The sequence below is a fragment of the Salminus brasiliensis genome, chromosome 25 (genome assembly GCF_030463535.1).
Source record: "Salminus brasiliensis chromosome 25, fSalBra1.hap2, whole genome shotgun sequence".
NCBI classification, from domain to species: domain Eukaryota; kingdom Metazoa; phylum Chordata; class Actinopteri; order Characiformes; family Bryconidae; genus Salminus; species Salminus brasiliensis.
This window is the reverse complement of record NC_132902.1, coordinates 27,983,138-28,002,855: the sequence shown is the minus strand read 5'-3', so window position 1 is coordinate 28,002,855 and position 19,718 is coordinate 27,983,138.

The window sequence follows — 19,718 nt, the reverse complement described above, 5'->3', positions numbered from 1 at the left end:
GTTGCTAATGTCTCACCACATGCTCAAGGCCAAGCCAAAACGATCATACACACACATACTCACTCACAGACGCTCAGGCTTTACACCAAAGGGCTTCAGAGACACTTTTCGTAAATATTACGTCTGATCACGTATTTACAACACCGTCCAAATATTTCCAATGATCTTCAAACTGACATCACTGTGCAACGGATACTGCGGCCTAAATCTAGTTCAAAGTTTTTAGTTTAGCTTTCAATTAAAAAGCAATTTACAACTTAATCGTCTCATAACTGTTTTTATTTATTTTGTCCGATTATTATTTTCAGTCTTAAAGCGACACTTTGACCAAAATGAAAAACTGACCCATCTCTACACCTCCACACCCTCAACGTGCCCACTCTCCTCCTACAGCAGCATCTCTAGAGTGAGACTGAAACCACCTTCTGATGATGCACCTTCAAAGTGGGAGGAGCACCTTAATTAATAAGAGGCTACAAAAGCAACCAAAATGAGAGGAAGAGATTTTTGCCCATTTGCCCATGGTTGAGAGCACTGTGCAGAGACGTCCACCCAAAAATGGACAGTACTCCAAACACAAACACACTGGACCCCTGAATCAGGTTCATCCTGACTAATGCCTCTGTTCATGTCCGATCTCTTGAAATGCTACAGTGGCAGCAGTAGCACTAATGGATTACAGGTCAAGTTCATTTTACACTCTAGTAGAACAGATTTAATGGAATAAAACTTGAATTTATTGCTTAATATCAGCTCAAACCTCTTCACACACTCACTGGTTCCCAGAGAACAGCTGTGAGGTTCAGATTTACGGACATTACCTGAGGTGCAGACCACCCACATTTGCCTATTGATCGTAAAGGTGTTGTGGAAGGAGTATGGTGGTGTTTGATTGCGCCAGTGTGATTGAGGAGTTTACAGATGGCTTGTGAGAAAACTACTTATAGAAATATTCGGCTCTGCTCTGATTGGCTGGTTTACTGTAAAGTGGAAGAATCACAAAACTCTTATAGCATAGTTTTAACACTGCATTAAAAAAACACTGCAATTATTCCTGAGCACTGATAGTGCTGTGTCCTCTCGCTGTGTCCTCTCGCTGTGTCCTCTCAGTGTGATGTGCTGTTAGCAAACTGAAGAGATTGTAGCCTGTAAGCTTTGAGCCTAGCCCCCACTCGCTTCTCCGGATTTGCTATATGTTTATAATAAGTAAATTCTTCATTTCCACAGACTCATTACATTTAGCTTAGTACACGTGGCTCATTACTTGTGGCTTGTCCCCTGTTGCTTGTTAAACTTGGTCCGTTACCTGTGACTCGTTACACTTGGCTCATTACTCATGGCTTGTTATAACGGTTCATTACCTGTTGCTCGTTAGCCTTGGCACGTTACTCATGGCATGTTACACAGAGCTCTTTACCTTTGGCTCATTACCTGTGGCTCGTTACTCATGGCGCGTTCCTTTGGCTCATTAATTGTGGCTCGTTACCTGTGGCTTGTTACTCATTGCATGTTACACCTGGCACATTACTCATGGCACATTACTCATGGCACGTTACTCATGGCACGTTATTCATGGCATGTTACACCTGGCTCATTACTCATGGTTGTTATGCACGGCTCATTACCTGTGGCTCGTTACCCATGGCACGTTACTCATGGCTCGTTACTCATGGCTCGTTACCCATGGCATGTTACACAAAGCTCTCTATCTTTGGCTCATTAATTGTGGCTCATTACCTGTGGCTCGTTACCCATGGCATGTTACACCTGGCTCATTACTCATGGTTGTTATGCACAGCTCATTACCTGTGGCTTGTAAACTACGGCTCTCTACACTTGTTTCAGTACCTGTGACTTGTTACTTGTGACTCTTACTGTTTAGAAGCTTGCAGTCGTTGCTGAGTTGCTAGTTAAGGCAGACCAACTTACGGAGATGCAGAAAGCCGTCAAGAGGGCCTTCTATACATTTTCCTCTCCCTGTAACCCTGTACCCCGATCAGTACAGCATTTATCATTATCTTCTGGTGCAATAAAACACACAACAGAAAGCCTAATTATCCAAAGTGTAATCAGTCTCCCGTCTTCTTAATAGTTAATGATGTCCTTAAGGAAACTGGGGGAAGATGAGTGTGACCCTAAGGCAAGGTTAGCTGTAACTCTCTGATGAAATCAGTTGATCCCAGTATGCTGCGTGATTAGAGCTGGTGGTAGAACATTCCCATTGAAGGAAGAAGGTAATTGGTTTTTAAACGTATTATTCAGCATCCTTATTTATTTATTTATTTATTTATCTAAAATTGAGGCTTGGACCCACAACATGCAGTTCATACAGGAACGTGTAATCTTGCATATCTGGGATGGGAATGAATCACTGCAGGCTGACAGAATCTCCAGCTTGGACCGGTGATGGAAACGTGTTTAAAAGGAACAAAGAGTCAATTATTTAGATGAATATTTCATATTCAGATTGAGGAGGACAGTAATCAGATACCGATCTCCTGCTGAGGAGAGCAGGGTGGTGTTTATCAGTAATCTCTGTGAAGGAGAGGAAATGCATTTGTGGAGCTTCATCAGAAATGAACAGATAAACAGCGTCACTCTTCTGAAAGATGCAGAATGCAGCACTTTCCCCTCAGCTCATTACGTTTCTGATGACTCTTTGGGTTCTGCAGAAGTTCTTTTCCTCACGGAGCCTCTGAATGTTCACTCTGACCAGAAAGGGTTCTGTATGCTACTGGATAAAAGGGTTCTCTCACTAATAACAATATTAGTATAACTCATTTAGTACTGTACAGAACCACTGTTAATATAATAATATGTTCTCTAACATAGATAAGAGCCATTTAAGTATGGTGACAGAACAGCTGTATAGAACAATTGCTTTCCTTAAGAACCTCCTTTTTAGGAGTACAAACAAAAAGGACCAAAGAGGTTCTATATAGTGGTGAAAGTGGTTTATTTCACTTATAACAATAGAAGAACCTTTCTTGGTGCTATATAGAACCATTTAAAAAATGTCAAATGACAAACCGTCATTTATCTTAGACAAGAACAGTTTACCCAGGTAAATAACCATTTACACAGACAGGTGCTTCTTTGATTTGTCGAGGTTTTATACAGAAATATTGGCTTTCTAAAGAACCTTTTTAAGCCAAAAGGGCTCTACGGTATGAGGTACTGAAAAAAGGGTTCTTTCACCCATCCTGATAGCGGAAGTCTTTTTGGTGATATATACACAACCATCATTAAATGAAGTAACCATATACAAGATGTTTTCCATCATAGAGAAGAACCATTTAGCCAGGCAAAGAACCACTTCAGCATACATGGTTCTTTGATTTCTTATGGTTCTACATAGAGAGCCACTCTATGTAATGGTGGAGAGCATTCTAAGCCATAGTACACAATACTGACAAGGTATAAAAAAGGTGGAAATGGTTCTTACACTCAACATAACAACAGTAGAACCCTTCGTGGTGCTTCAAAAAAAAAGGTTCTTTCTTTTAGAATAGTAGAATAGTAGAACCCTTTTTGGGACCATTTAAAGAACCATTTAAGCATTCAGATGGTTCTTTGATTTGGCTTCTGAATAAACCTCTTTTTTTAAAGGTCAGTAGTTCTAAATACAACCATGACACCTTCCAAAACCACATGGTTCTCCCCAGTGCAGAAGAACCACTTAGATATGGAGGGTCTATATAGCACCAATAAGAGTTCCACTGTGGGTCCTTTACCATCTCCACACTTGGTGCTAACTTCATCACTGTTAGCTACATTAGCCTTGTAGCTCCAGTGCTAAATCCTAACGTTAGTGTGTATCAGTATGAGCCTCTGATGGTTGAAAATCCTCACAATACAGAGCAGGAAACACACGAACAGCCTTCTACTAAATAACACATCCTCAAAGAAAACAGGCTGGTCCATCAGGGACGCAAGCCCAGGTCCTCGGGCCTGACCAGAGTGTGTGTCCGCGGGCTCGCTGGCACTTACGACATCAGGAACACTCAAAATGCATTAGCCAGCCTGCCGCAGCCGGTGATGAGGGCGGGGATTTCGCAGCGTCTCAGCACTCTGAGGCCTCGCGGTACGGCGAGGTTAGTGCCTCCGGATCGTCAATAATCAAGCGGTGTGTAATATAGGAGGAATCAACCACGGACAGCGGGGTGACGGGGTGATGCTACTACATGTGACCTTAATAACTCAGATTTACTCTAGAATGCAGAAACGCCCCAGCGCTCCAGGACCACTCGCTCTCTTCAGGCTATTTCCTTTGATTTGACTGGAGCTGCTCAGGACAGTGACGGGGTAGTGATAAATGCTGAGGCTACATTTACACGCTGAAACACTACGTAGGTTGTGCTCTAGCAGGACCTGGAGTGTGCTGCTGTGATCATACTGAGGTTTTATTAATGATATTTATGAATAAGAAGTTTAGTTCGACCCGTGAAGAACCGCTCTGGTCTGTAATGGAGCGCTGCTGCACTTAAACACTGTGGGCTGCAGAGCTCTCTGGTCTCCACTTCTGGGGTCGGGTTCTCCTTGTGAGGTTTTAGTGAGTCTAACTGTGTTCTGATGAAAGTTGACTGAAACAATAGACCCAATATGCATATTATTTAATTTTATTAATTAATTAAATTTAATTTTTTTAGTTTAAAAGTAAAGGCAGGGATATACAAAACAAAAATATTAATAAAAAGTCAAATGAAACAGAAAGTAAATCAATGGATACATATGATCGGCTTCTGATGAAGAGGCCCAGATCATAAAAAATCTGAATTTTCCCTTTTTTGTATAAAAGAATGTTTCATTTTCAGACAAATTGTCAGTCCATAATTACCATATATGGTAATTATTGTAATTATTTCCATAATAAAAGATTCCCATAATTTCCATATATGCCATATATCTTGAATCTAAAGTCACAGAACAACATGGTAATCTCTATTTGCCTTGTCAGTCAACAGCAGCTTAGCCACACCCATTCACAGTGAAGTTACACAGTGTGTTTTAGTCTGGGCTCCTTTATACTGAGTGCAGTATAAGGTGGCCAATCAGAGCAGAGCCCATTTACATAAATCAGGGATAACTGAAATGGATAAGGAGGGGTTAGAAGAAATAAATACAATACAGGCCAAACTAATAAGTCATTATTTATTATTATTATTATTATTATTATTATTATTAAAAAACTACAATAATAATAATATAGTATTATCATGCTCTATCTATTCTGCACTGGATACTTAGCCTCCTGTACTCTACAGCCCTGTATTAGCATAACGACAATAAAGTTTATTTTATTTAATTGAACCATTATTATTATTATTATTATTATTGTTATTATAAATAGCCATGTTAGCAGTGTTTCTCCACCCTGGTCCTGGATGCTGGATGTACCAGTTATCATTATGTGCAGAATAAACATGCAGTAACGCTGTACAAGCCTTTATTCTTTTACATTAATCCTCCACACACACACACACGCACACACACACACACACACACACACACACACACACACACACACACACACACACTTACAAGTAAAAACTGAGCGACTTAATTTAAAGACTGTACACATCACTGACCTGCAGACACGATTAACACTAAGATCTAATAGATATGCTATAGCCACATGAGGAGCAGGACAGCACAGTGCTCAGTATTCCACTACATGTGCAGGGCAGGGTGCCTCCAGGACCAGGGTCGAGGGTCGAGAAACGCTGGCCTGGAGTTAATGGAGGGTAAGTTAATGGTTAAATCTGTTTGGTAAAGCCAGGTGTCTCTATTTTTTTGTCTGGATCTGTGGACGGGAGCTGGGTCATTACCCTGAGGCAGTTATAAAACACTCGGGTGCTAAACATGATCCCTGTCTGACATTACAGACGACACTCCCTCGCTGCACTGAGGGCCGAGCGGCTGATTTGATAGGGACTGAAATGTAATCTGCAGCTGCAACGTGAGCGAGCGCGGAAACCCAGCTTCAGACCACTGATTTATGATCAGATTTTGAAGAACGTTCTACAAACGAGCTCCTTGTAGGAGCATCTCCGGTCATCGACATTTGAGCATCGTCCAGCTCAGGCCCAGCGTTCAGGAGAGATCCGGTTGCCATGGCGCTAACCTTCACAGCCACAGGCTCATGATAACACGGCGTGACGACAGGGACAGATGAAAATCTCCCTGTCCAGCAGCGTGAACCCGGACGCTCTGTCTGTTCCTCTGTGACGCTCACGCTAACCTGATCTGACATGGGGTCCCTAATTGGCAGGCCACCTGGAGGAGAGAGCCTGCAGGATTTTGGAGACTGCGGTGTTGTTACTACTCCCAAATGCGAAGGTCAACCCAAATGATGATGATGATAATGATGATAATAATAATAATCATAATAATAACAATAAACTTATTTATTTATTTAGTGAATGCCATCCACATAATGCTGCTCAACATAAAAAATACAACAAAAACAAACATAACATCCAGAACAAAAGGAAAAAGATTATAATAGCAGTAATTATTAGTAAAGAAAAACGGAAGACTGGAATATATAAATGGATTAAAAATGTAAATATAATATTTTGGCCTATTTCAGCTTCCGTAGTATCACTACGACAACTCACTACACCTGATCAAAGTTTATTCACTTTGATCACAACATTTTCTGAGAAGACTTTAAAAGCAGATCATGTCTTTTTAACTTTTCTGTCACCCGATAAGTCACAAAGACACCCCCTCCTGGCCTCTGCGGGTACTGCACAGGGCCCATGGCCATGTACTCAGTGTTGACGCTTGGGACTGGTCATGTCTTTACCAAGCTTCTCCAGACTACGTGAGACATTTTAAGACTCACATCAATCAGCCATCAGCAATAACATTAAAACCACTGCCAGGTGAAGCGAATAATACTGATGATCTGGTTCGAGTGAATCTATTAGGCAGCGAGTGAACAGTCGGTTCTTGAAGGTGATGAAGTAGGAAAAATGGACAAGCGTGAGAATCTGAGACACTTTGACAAGAACCTAACTGTGATGTTTTAGATAGACGACTAGCTTAGTGATCCTCATGGTGGACCACAGGACACTTTCAGAGGTCTTGTGGAGTCCATGTCTTGCTGGGTCAGAGCTGTTGTGGTAGCACAAAGTCTTTCCTTTATTTTGATTTGATCTGATCTGTAGCTCATGTGGATCCATTCACTAGTCAGCTCTGCTGTTATTTACTCAGACTAGAAGATACAGATCAGGGAAAACCAGGGAAAGGAAGTTTTATGAGTATTTGAACACAGCCACAGTCTTGTTTAATTTACTAGAGTTCTGAGCCGTGGTTCTCTTGTGTGGTTTGACCTTTTGCTTTGTTTTTTGATTTGGAGATACAGTATTTAACTGCTGGATGCTTGTGAGTGTTGGTTAACCCTTAATAAAGCCTTTCAGCACATGTAGCCTGCTGCAACCCATAACTTTCAACATTTAATAAGGATGAAAAACACATTTATAACCATGACATACACAAATATAATACTTTAATATGTGTTCTCTTATATGACTTCACGTTTTGGAATGCTGCTTCATGTAGTCTTGGAAAAATATGTGGAAAAAGCAGAAAATAGGGAAAAAGATTAGGCTGTGTTATAATTACAGTATGATTTTCTAACTGTCAGCAAAACATGTGACTTCCAACAGTCGAACAGGAGAAAGTCCAGCATGGCCTCAGATTCAGGACGATGCTTCGCCAGTAAAAGACACTATTCTGTCTTTTCCCACGTTGACACCACAGCATTCCCGGCCAAATGTCTACAGCTAGAGCACTCCGAGCACTTTTTGTTCTTAGTGTGCTAAAGTGTGCCAAAGACACAGAGGCACAGAGATGTGTGTGAGATGTGTGTGAGATGTGTGTGAGATGTGTGTGATGGTCTGCTGCTCAAGGATAGAGAGGCCCAAATGCTTCCAGTGGGAATGGGGGGAAAGGGACCCCCATCAGCTCCTCCACTGCTCATTAAAGTGCACTTAAGTGTGACTGACAGAAAGTGTTTTTCTCTTTTCCGGGCTGCGTATCTTTGTTTGGAGGGCCGGGGTGGCGACCCAGATTTTATTGGGTTAGACAGACCCGACTGAACCAGCTCTGAAGCCGTGACCCCCCAGTAATGAAACATCCCTCACGTCTGTACGAAAAAAGGGGGGTTGGGGGTTACATCAGTTCCTAACATGGTCTTGTGAGGTGGTCTTGCTGTGGATGTCCTTTTTGCATGCTTGGGAAGACTCCCCAAACAAACAACAAGCTTATGTCATTTCAATTACAATGGCATTTTAATTACAGCCTTCAATTATAAATGCTGTTTTGTTTTTTTAATGAACATATTTGATTGGTTCTGTAAAGGCTGAACCTCAGGGTGTCGATTCTGAGTATGAATGACTACTTCTAAGCCCCGCCCTATTTCTTTTCTCTCTAGAAACTGTTGTTATTTAACTCGTCAACCTGTCAGTATGTTAGCGGCGCTGGGAGAATGTTTTGAGTTTGAAGCTAAACTGAGTCGTCAGAGGTAAGATACAGATGGTCCATAAATATATTCATGGCCGCCGTGGCAGCAAGCTTAATTCCTGAATGGTACTGTCAGTACCATCACAGATACCATACTGTATTTTATTATACATCTAATCACAGATATGATACTGTATTAACTGTATTTAACAGACAGTATCATCTCTGATATGATACTGTAATTGAGTATCAGTATCACCGATATGATATCACAGTTCCAGTGTACCACCGTATCACTGTTTGATACTGTATTTAAGTGCCAGTGTCATCACTGATATGATACTGTATTTGAGTATCAGTATCAGCACCGGTATGATACTGTATTTGAGTATCAGTATCATCAGTGATACGATACTGTATTTGAGTATCAGTATCAGCACCGTTGCAATACTGTATTTTAGTATCCGTATATCACAGATTCAATACTGTATTTACTGTATTTAACAGCCAGTATCATTACTGACACGATAATGTACTTAATTGCCAGTATCATCGCTGATACGATACTGCATTTGAGTATCAGTATCAGCACCGGTATGATACTGTATTTAAGTGGCAGTATCATCACTGAGATGATACTGTATTTGAGTATCAGTTTCAGCACCATTGCGATACTGTATTTGAGTATCCGTATATCATAGATACAATACTGTATTTACTGTATTTAATAGCCAGTGTCATTGCTGATACGATACTGTATTTGAGTATCAGTATCATCACTGATACAATACTGTACTTAATTGCCAGTATCATCAGTGATACGATACTGTATTTGAATGCCAGTATCAGCACTGATACGATACTGCATTTGAGTATCCGTACATCACAGATACAATACTGTATTTACTATATTTAACAGCCAGTATCATCATTGATACAATACTGTATTTAACAGACAGTATCATCACTGATATGATACTGTATTTGAGTATCAGTATCAGCATCGGTACGATACTGTATTTGAGTATCCATATATCACAGATACAATAATGTATTTACTGTATTTAACAGCCAGTATCATCATTGATACAATACTGTATTTGAGTATCAGTATCACCATTCCTATACTGTACTTAATTGCCAGCATCATCACTAATACTATACTGTACTTAATTGCCAGTATCATCACTAATACTATACTGTACTTAATTGCCAGTATCATCGCTGATACGATACTGTACTTAATTGCCAGTATCATCGCTGATACGATACTGCATTTGAGGATCAGTATCAGCACTGAAACTGGTGTCATGTCTGTATGAGCTCCAGTTAGAACCTAGTTGGTTTTCCGTCTTTGGGCCTCATACTCAGTCTCAAAGACAGTTCGGTTCCTGATCTGCCGGATCCTGAGTGCCGTTCCTGCAGTGAGATCCATCAGGGAAAGAAATCCCGTCACAATTAGCCGCTCCGCTAGCTTCACCAGCTTCACCAGCTAGCGTCTCTTTGACTTTCTGGGCCTGTCACTGAGCGACGAACCCCTCCGTAAAGCTCGGCGGTGGAAGTGGAGCACTCGGGGACTCTGCTTAGATAGTCCTAATAACTGGTGACACAGTTTGATTTGATATGAGCGGCGCTCAGGCGTGTGTGTGTGGCGACGGAGCTCTGATGTTTAATATACAGCTGATAAATGAAATTCTGCATGGTGTGAGGACCGGAGCTACTGCTAAAATAACAAAGCCTCCAGGGCGGTCCTCTGAACTCACACACATTCACACACTCTCACACACATACGCTCGTATTTGGAGCACTGAGGGGGAATAAAGAAGGCACAAATTGGAGTTGTACTGTGGTGGGTGGGAGATTGGGAAGAGCTGAGAGGAGGCTATAGCAATCCTAACTATGCCAAGGAGAACGGAAGGGAGTTTAACCCTTAGAGGTCTCAGGTGGGTCTGGCCACCGCACAACCATGCTGTTAATTCCTATGAATTACATACGACTCATAGCTTTAATGCAACTGGTGGAGGAACCATGTGAAAGTGCAGATCAGACACCTGCAATCCATCCTAAATCTGTGTCTGTGAATAGTAGAGATATAGTAGAGAGCCAATCTGATAATGATGATGATAATAATAATAATAATAATAATAATAATAATAAAAATAATCAGGGAAAAGGGCAATGAGTCCATCAACTACTCCAAACGATATACTATATGGACAAAAGTATTGGGACACCTGCTCATTCAGTGTTTCTTCTGAATTCAAGGGCATTAAAAAGAGTTGGAGTAACTGTCTCTACTGTCCAGAGAAGAAGACTTTCTACTAGATTTTGGATGAACACTGCTGTGAGGATTTGATTGCATTTAGCGATGAGCGTTAGTGAGGTCAGGACCTCATCATCCCCAACTCATCCCAATCAAAAGTACTGGATGGAGCTCCTCCACCATCATTCCAGAGAACACAGTTCTTCCACTGCTCCACAGCTCCTCAATGCTGGGGGGCTTTATACCCCTCTAGTCCACGCCTGGCATTATTAGGCAGCATGGAGCCAATAGGGTCATGATGTTGATCTGCTCCAGAGAGTCCTATTCTATTGGCAGTACTTCTTCTCTACAGGGACTAGACAAGCTGTGTGTGTGTGTGCATTTGCACATCTGTGTCAGCAATGGGTGCAGCTTAAAGTAGCTGAATGCGTTTGTTAGAGGGGGAGTATAATCAGGGTGTGTAACCTGAGTCACTGGCAGCAGACTGGGCTTTCTCTGAAGCAGAGCTCCATTTATTTGTGTAGATCACGGTTGGAGGAAAGGAAGGCAGGAACCCAGTGCGAACACTCAGAGGCTCTGACTCACTGTGTTGAAGAGAAAAGGACAAAACACTGCAAACCTGCTTTCATCTGCTCATCTTACTGCTGCTCAGACTGCTCAAACTGCAGCTTAGCCAGCTGGTTAGAGTGGTATACTAATATATATATATATATATATATATATATATATATATATATATATATATATATATATATATATATATAAAATGTAGCACAAAAACCTTCTTAAAGAGTTCTTTAGTAAAGGAAATGGTTCTGGAATGGTTCTTGATGCTTTAATCTTAAGTCTTCGCCTGCATGATGGTTTTGCTAGTGTGGACCACGTCCTGAGATTGAACAGGAGGGCGGACCCAGAGAACGGTTGTGGCTGGGAGTCCGGGTCAGCTTTCATGTGGTCTGTGTGTAAAGCCAGGCCCCTGTTGATGTGGTGAAGAAAGGGAGGAGACAGGGTGGAGGTAGGTGCAACGTTTGAGTTGAAGCTTGGGCAAATAAGGCCTTGAGAGCCAGGAGGAGGAGTTCTGGGTGTGGTCCTGCTCTCAAAATTTAGTTATGAGACAACCAGACAACTCTGGACAAACTGGAGACTCACTGATGTAAAATATTAAGAATACCTGAATATGAATATAAAAGGAGTCAAGGTGGGGCTGACAGTGCAGAAGATAAACCCTAGCATGATAAACAAGCCAGTCAGGCGTGGGCAGAGCCGGTGACCAAAGCCCAGTCCAATTTCAAAACCAGGAAGGCCATCAACCCGGCAAACAACCCAAAAGACCAGAACCAAAATCCCAGAGAACAGCAGAACAAGCAGAGATCAGAACACAGGAAGGACAGGGAAACCCCTCAGCGGGCAGCACAAGGTTGGCAATGCTTCACAAAGCTGAAACTGACCGAACAGGTGTTTATACAGAGCATGGTAATCGTGAACAGGTGTATGTGATCAGTCGGTGAGTGCGAACGGTGGAACAGTCTCTGATTGGCTGTGGGAGGTGGTGTGAGTGTGATGTCATGAGACAGGGAATTATGGGAATTGTAGTTTAGCTGGTCCACAGAATATGAAGGGAGAGCCTTTTTACAGTCTTTCTCGATTGTTTACACACAAATGCTGGTACCTGAAACACAATGACCACAACATGTAACTCCTGCCCCAACCCCCTGAACCAACTCTGCTAAACCACAAGCACAATCTCTGCTTTACTCTCAAACTGCAGCTCTAAAACACACGTCTTTCTAAACACTACACACAACTGTCATGAAGACAATTTCTTGTTTTCACAAGGAACACACTGTTCCTCAAACCTCTAAAGTTAATTGCCCTACTATGCACACTGACTCCTCCCACTGGCAAACACTTAACACACATGTTTACACTTAGCAAAGGGCAACAGGTGAGCTCTTCTGTTTTGGAGCAGTGGATGCCAACTTTGGAAACAGAGCCAGAGCTAGAGGAGTGAGAGTAAGAGGAGGACGATGGGGAGGATGAGGACGAGGAAGGCCAAGGACCATCATTTCTGATGAGATCTGAGCCACTTTGGTTGACCATGTGGAGGCTGGGCAAAGAGTACAGCCAAATTTGAGCAGGTATACTGTAGCATCCATCATCCGAACTTTCCGCAATGAGAACAGGTAAGAAATCTACTCTCAGTAGAAAACTGCAGCACTGCTTATCAATACAGCACTCAGTGAGTACAGTAGTGCAGTACTGCCTGTGGACTGTTCTGTAGGACACTGTGTTTCAAGTATTTGGGAAATGTATTCCTACTCTGTATTTACAGTACTGTACTCTTTGTATTGCAGAACTGAAAGATTACCAACACAAGGTGGACGGGGACGTCTTCTGTCTCCTGAACAGGAAACAAAGACCAGGAACATGGTTCTAGAAAATAACACCATTACCCTACAGCAAATACAAAGAAACATAATCGAAAACAATGAGATATTTTAAAATGTTGATAGGGTAAGCTTATCAACGCTGGACCGTGTCTTGCGCAATCTCCCCATCTCCCTCCATATTCTCCATTCCTCAGTCCTATTGAGGAATTCTTTTCTGCCTGGAGATGGAAGGCGTACGACCTAAATTCACAAACGCGTATACCCCTTCTCCAAGCTATGGAAGACGCATGTGGAGGTATAGCAGTTGATGCTTTTCATGGCTGGATTCACCATGCTAGGTGATATTTCCCCCGCTGCTTGGCCCGGGAAAACATTGCTTGTGATGTAGATGTGGTGCTGTGGCCAGACCCAAACAGAAGAGAGGATGCAGCATAGTTTTTTTATTGTTTTGTTTTTTTACTGTAACTGTATACAGTACATTCTTCTGTTGTTTGGTTTGTAGACTGTATGTAGACTGTATGTGGACTGTATGTGCAACTTTGTGTTGGTTGGGATGTACACTGTGTACATTGTTTTTGTGGGAAAAATAAAATATTTGTTTCCGTGTATTTGTGTGTTCTGAGTATAAAAACAATATTTTAAAATATTTTACAACACACTTATGTTTGTACTGTCTGTAGTAAGTGTAACACTGAACAAAAAAAGGCCTAAGTCATCATGATGAATGGAGATGAAGTGTTTTCCATTGAGCACATCAGTGTTCAACTGGTTCTTATAAATGTCTGTTCATATAATGGTTTGTGTGTCATCTGAAAACATAATACCATTTTGAGAAGAGATAACACTTTGAATGTAAAGTTTCATTTTGCAGGAGAATTGAGGGGTTTTGCCCAGTGTGTGTGTGTGTGTGTGTGTGTGTGTTTTTCGATTTGTGTGTAGAGTTCTGAGAGGCATGCTTTCAGAAAATGTGTGTAAACAATCAAGAAAAACTGTAAATAGGGTTCTATACAGCACCAACAGTCAAAGAACCCCATTTTAGTACTATAACTATATATACTTAAATATAAATATAACTATTAAACTTATATTAAAGTCCAGTTGCTTAAAAGCTTTTCACACCAATTCATTCTTATTAGTTATAAATTTATGCAACAGACTTCATGTTATCCAATGCGTATACTGTGCATAGTGTGTGTATGTGTATAGTGTGTGTAGTGCATGTATAGGATGTGTATAGTGTGTGTGTGTGTATATTGTGTGTGTGTATAGTGTGTGTTACATTTTTTGTCCATATTGTCCGTTTGGTGTACATTAGCTGCACGGTCTGTAAGGGCAGGTTCAGGTCTGCACGGTTTGTCTTGATGCAAACAGCAAAATTCTTTATTATAATAAACAGATGTGCTCTCCTACCTGCAGACACTACAGTCTGAACATCCACACCGTCTCTCCAGCTGCTTCAGTAAAACCACAGATTACAGGAGAATTCCTCTGGAGCGACAGTGTGGTTTTGTTATTGTTGGGTTAAGGGTTAAGGATCTGTGGGTTGGGCTGGTTGGGGCAGAAAGCGTCCAGAACCAGGCCTTCAAAAAAAAACAACAAGACAATTCAAACCCGAGGCGCATGTCTAGTTACTTCAATTTTTCTTCATTGTGGTTCTCGTGTGATGACATGTCAGAGAATGAAGTCGGGAACCCACTGAGTCTGACCTATTTTTCCTCCGCTGCGTTCGTGGCATTTCATCATCCGCCCGTCCGTCCGTCCATCCGCCGCACAATCTGCACAACAGAAATAGCAGACTGTGACCAAAACACAGAAGATATAGGGCACACACACACACACACACACACACACACACACAGCTTGGCTGCTGTCTCTGCAGAGTGACGGTGCTGAGATTAAGAAGGTGACTGATGTTTCCAGGCTGTTTATTTGTGGCTGCATTTCTGATGGATTTTTTATTGATCTATTGATCTTAACAGGTCTGAATGATGGTAGTTATTACCAAATGTCATGATGACATCATTAGCAGAGCATCATGCCTTGAGGTTCCTTAAGGTGCCTTCATTGGGTCACACATTTGATGGGTAACAGAGTTAAGATAAGATAAGAGTTGAGCTTGTATCTCCAGATCAGCAGCTTTACTGAACCTTCTGAACTTCAATGGAAGTCAATGTAGAAAGTTCTTCTGGAGCTGAATATTTCTACTGGTCCATTCATTATGAACACCAGATACCGTATTACAACTGTCAGTTCAAACAATCAATTAGCCATTACACCACCATAAAACCACCACCTAAAGTCCTCTGAGAGAGTTCTGTGGTGGCTGGTACCAACACTGACATTATCAGCATATCCTTTAGGCCCTGTAAGTTGCAAGGTGGGATTTCCATGAGCATCAATGAACTTTTGGCATTCATGACCCAAGATTATCCTCACTTGGAGCATGTTTAGTACTGACCACTGCAAGACCTGCCTGATGTTCTGGAGATGTTCTGTCCCAGTCATTGTCTAGAACATCACAGTTCGGTTCTTGTCAAAGCTTCAACACCTTCATCCGCTTCAAGAGCTGACTGTTTACCTGCTGTCTGATAGACATGAGCCACTGGAACCAGACCATCAGTGTTCCTCACCTTCCCTGCCAGTGGTTTTAATGTTTTGGCTGACTGTTGCACAACAGATAGAAGTTAGGGTTGGGGTTAGGACCTCAAGACCAACGTTGTTAAAAATGAAGCATCAGAGAGTTAAAAGTAAAAATGCCTCCCTGGTCATAATTCACCCCAGCAATTACAGAAAGGCTCCTTCGTCATTCTGGGGCAGCGTCCACATCGAGCTGCTCTCCTTTAAGAGCTGAAGAGAACCGGACACAGCTCTCGGTTAGCGGAGGTGATTTATGCCGTGTGGTCACTGTAATTAAACGGAGATAATGAATCCTGTTTATGTGGCCTTTTATTCCGGCTGTGTAAAGGACAGGTTTAGGCGGGCAGAGCTTTGTTCGCTCCTCGGAGCGAGACTGCACACACTCTCCTCACACCCTTGTGTCGAAGACATTAAAACCTCATAACCTCAAACTCCTCATTTCATTTTGAGCATCATTTGGAAATGCCAGCTTCTCTTTACTTTATGTGAACAATAGAATCTCTGCATGATTAAATAGTTAAGATGTGAACAGTTGCTGGGTCAGAATTTTAGAAAAGTATTTGGACACCTGCTCATTCATTGCTTCTTCGGAAATCAAGGGGATTAAAAAAAGAGCTGATCCAGGGAAGAAGGCTTTTTACTAGGCTATAGAGGATTTTTTTTTTGCTGTGAGGATTTGATTGCACTCAGCCACAAGAGCGTTAGTGAGGTCAGGAGGATGTTGGAGGATGATCATAATCACAAATCCCAAAAGTACTGGATGGAGCTCCTCCACCATCATTCCAGAGAACACAGTTCTTCCACTGATCCATAGCTCCTCAATGCTGGGGGGCTTTATACCCCTCTAGCCCACGCCTGCCATTATTAGGCAGTATGGAGCCAATAGGGTCATGATTATCAGTAATATTGGGGTGTTGTGAGGTAGGGGTCAGTAACGTTGAGATGAGCTAAGGTAGGGGTCACTATTGTCTCTCTCTCTCTCTCTCTCTCTCTCTCTCTCTCTCTCTTTCTCTCTCTCAGCCACACAAAAAGTAAGAAACGCACCACAGACAGTTCACAAAAAATAAGCTCCTATTTCTGGACTAATTTAATTGTTTCCTGTTTGTGTGTGTGTGTGTGTGAGTGAGTGTGTGTGTGTGTGCCCTGCGGACGCTGAAAGTGGATTTTGCAGGAGCCGCTAGCAAGAACGCAAGTAGGACGTGTCGAGATGAGAAATATATTAGCCAATTTCTAATATAGCGAATCAACACGCTGTAGAGTGTAATTGAGTTTCCCCCTGACTGTTACTTGAGCATACAACAGGACGTCCACTAAACAGGCGGCTTAATTGAAATTAAAACGTAAAAACATAAATCATGTTGGGTCTGCCGTAATTGAAAGGCAACTGAATTTTTAATGAATCCGGAAGGCCAGGCTCCATATCAGGACATGTCAGAGTGATCTATAGCCTCAGAGTCCGTCACCACACGCTGTTTTCCTCCTCTACCACTTTCTTTTCCCCTCCCAGAACCCCAAGAACCAAAGAACCCACATTTTTCACATGTGGCAAAATATCAGTCTGTAACAGTACACCTGTATGGTGTTTCTAATAAAGTGGCCAAGAGGACCACGAAGCAAATGTTTGGCCAGTATGGAAACACAAGGAAGGAGTTTCTAATAAACTGGCAAATAGAAGCACAAGTCTAGTGTTTCTAATAAAGTTACCACTAGGTGAACACACAAGCTACGAGTTTCCATTAAACTGACCAGTAAAAGCACAATGCAGGGGTTTCTACTAGAGTGGCCACTGAGTGAATGCACGCGGTATGAGTTTCCATTAAAGTGGCCAGTAAAAGCACAAGGCAGGGGTTTCTAATAAAGTGGCCAGTGAGTGAAAGCACAAGTTTAGAGTTTTTAATAAAGTGGCCATTGAGTGAATGCACAAGGTACGAGTTTCCATTAAACTGGCCAGTAGAAGCACAAGGCAGGTGTTTCTAATAAAGTGGCCAAGAAGTGAACGCACAAGGTACGAGTTTCTAATAAAGTGGCCAGTGAGTAAAAGCACAAGTCAAGTGTTACTAATAAAGTGGCCATTAAGTGAATGCACAAGGTACAAGTTTCCATTAAACTGGTCAGTAGAAGCACAAGGCAGGTGTTTCTAATAAAGTGGCCACTGAGTGAAAGCACAAGGTATGTGTTTCCATTAAAGTGGCCAGTGTAAGCACAAGACAGATGTCTCTATTAAATGTCGTATAGTTCAATAATAGTTAAATAAGTTTAACATTCATATAAATTCAATATTTCAGGTCCTTCTATGCTGCTGAGCTCTTCGGCCGAGGCGTTCCACTCAGTATGTAGAAAATGAAAACGTCCCTAGGCCGGCCTCCGTGGAGCACATGCAAATTTGACATTTATTTTTATTTTTTTGGGCTTTTTTGAATGTCATTGGAGAAGAATATGAATCATTCCAAGCCTGAGCGTAAACACGGTGGGGGGGGGTTGGTTCTGAAGGGGCTGCTCTTTTTTCGGCAGGAGTCCTGCGCTGCTGTGCCAGCAGCCAGTGTTCGTCACGTCACGCAGACTTCTGTGTCTCTGAAAGTGTGTTAATAGACTGTACAGGACGAGGGCAGTGCTGCGGTAAATCAGGACCAGGCCGACATTCACGGTTGGAGTTCGGTGACGCCGTTAATGTTTAATGTGTGAATAGTAGGGCAGGTCGTTCTCTGACCACACTGGCCCGTTCATTCGTCAATAAAGAAGCAATTACACCAAAGTGAAAGACATTTGTAGCTTGGTCACGTGGGGGAGGAGTGAGTATATCCGATGGATTCTGTTGCTGCACTTTTGCTGCAGCTCCACGGATCTGCCGTGTTAGAAATCAACATAATAAATGACGGCAATTAAAGCCGGTCGATATCCAGCCATACGCCTAACCGATTACAGGATGACTGGGTGCTGAAACGTGGCTCTGGGCTCCTCTAGGTGAAAACGAATCTCCAGTTTGATGTACACAACTTCCTCCCATTGATCTCTCTCTGCTCCGCCCACATATTTCTTCTTTTTTTATCTACGGCTTTGAGGTTGACGGGCCATGGCATTAACACCATGTCCAAACGTCTGTTCAAGTACTTTAACTACCCCCTTAAACACGCAAGGAGACTCATTTATTGTCTAGGGGGGGCTTACTAATCTTAATAATGGGGGTGTGGCCACTTAGTGCAGTAAATATTAACATACTAACCCTTTTGTACTAACAGGAGGTGATGAAGCGTTGCTATGCCAACATATGTCACAGTAAGTTCTCCAGCTGCCGTTGCCGCTGCACTTGCATTGTTATCCACCAATTTTTTCTAATAATTGTTTCAGACGTGAGTAGCTCCTCCTTCCCACTGCATTGTGGGATAATGGTGTCCATTGTAGCAACACTCTAAATGACCTGGATCTGAGTCTGCAGCTTGGTCATTTGCGGATAATCAATTCAACACTTTAAGGGACATTACACTGAACCACCCCACTGCCCCAGGCCACGCCAATCCCAAAAATGTGACATTGGCCATACAGGGGAACTCACTCTTTGATGCCAGACTGATACCCCTTATAGGAAAAGTGCTAAAGACCCTCTTTTACAGTAAGTACAGTGTTTCAGTTCTCTTTATTGTAAATGTGAAATATAAGATTAATAATATCAATATTAAAAGAACGTCCCACTGTGATAAGGGGATGGGGGCTGCAGGGATGCAGATCTTTCCATCTAGGCCCCCATGTGCAGTGTACAGCCCAGATGGGACCCATGTTTAACCCCTCCTGGTCCCATCACTGACCCTGGTGGTAGACTTTTCTTTCACTTCACTCCTAACTCACACTCACTGCTCACCATTACAGTCCACACCTGCTTAACGGCGGACTGAACCATTTCATGTAAAGGGGAGGCAAATCAGGCTCTGAATGTTTTCAAGAATGTTTTAATGTTTCAAATG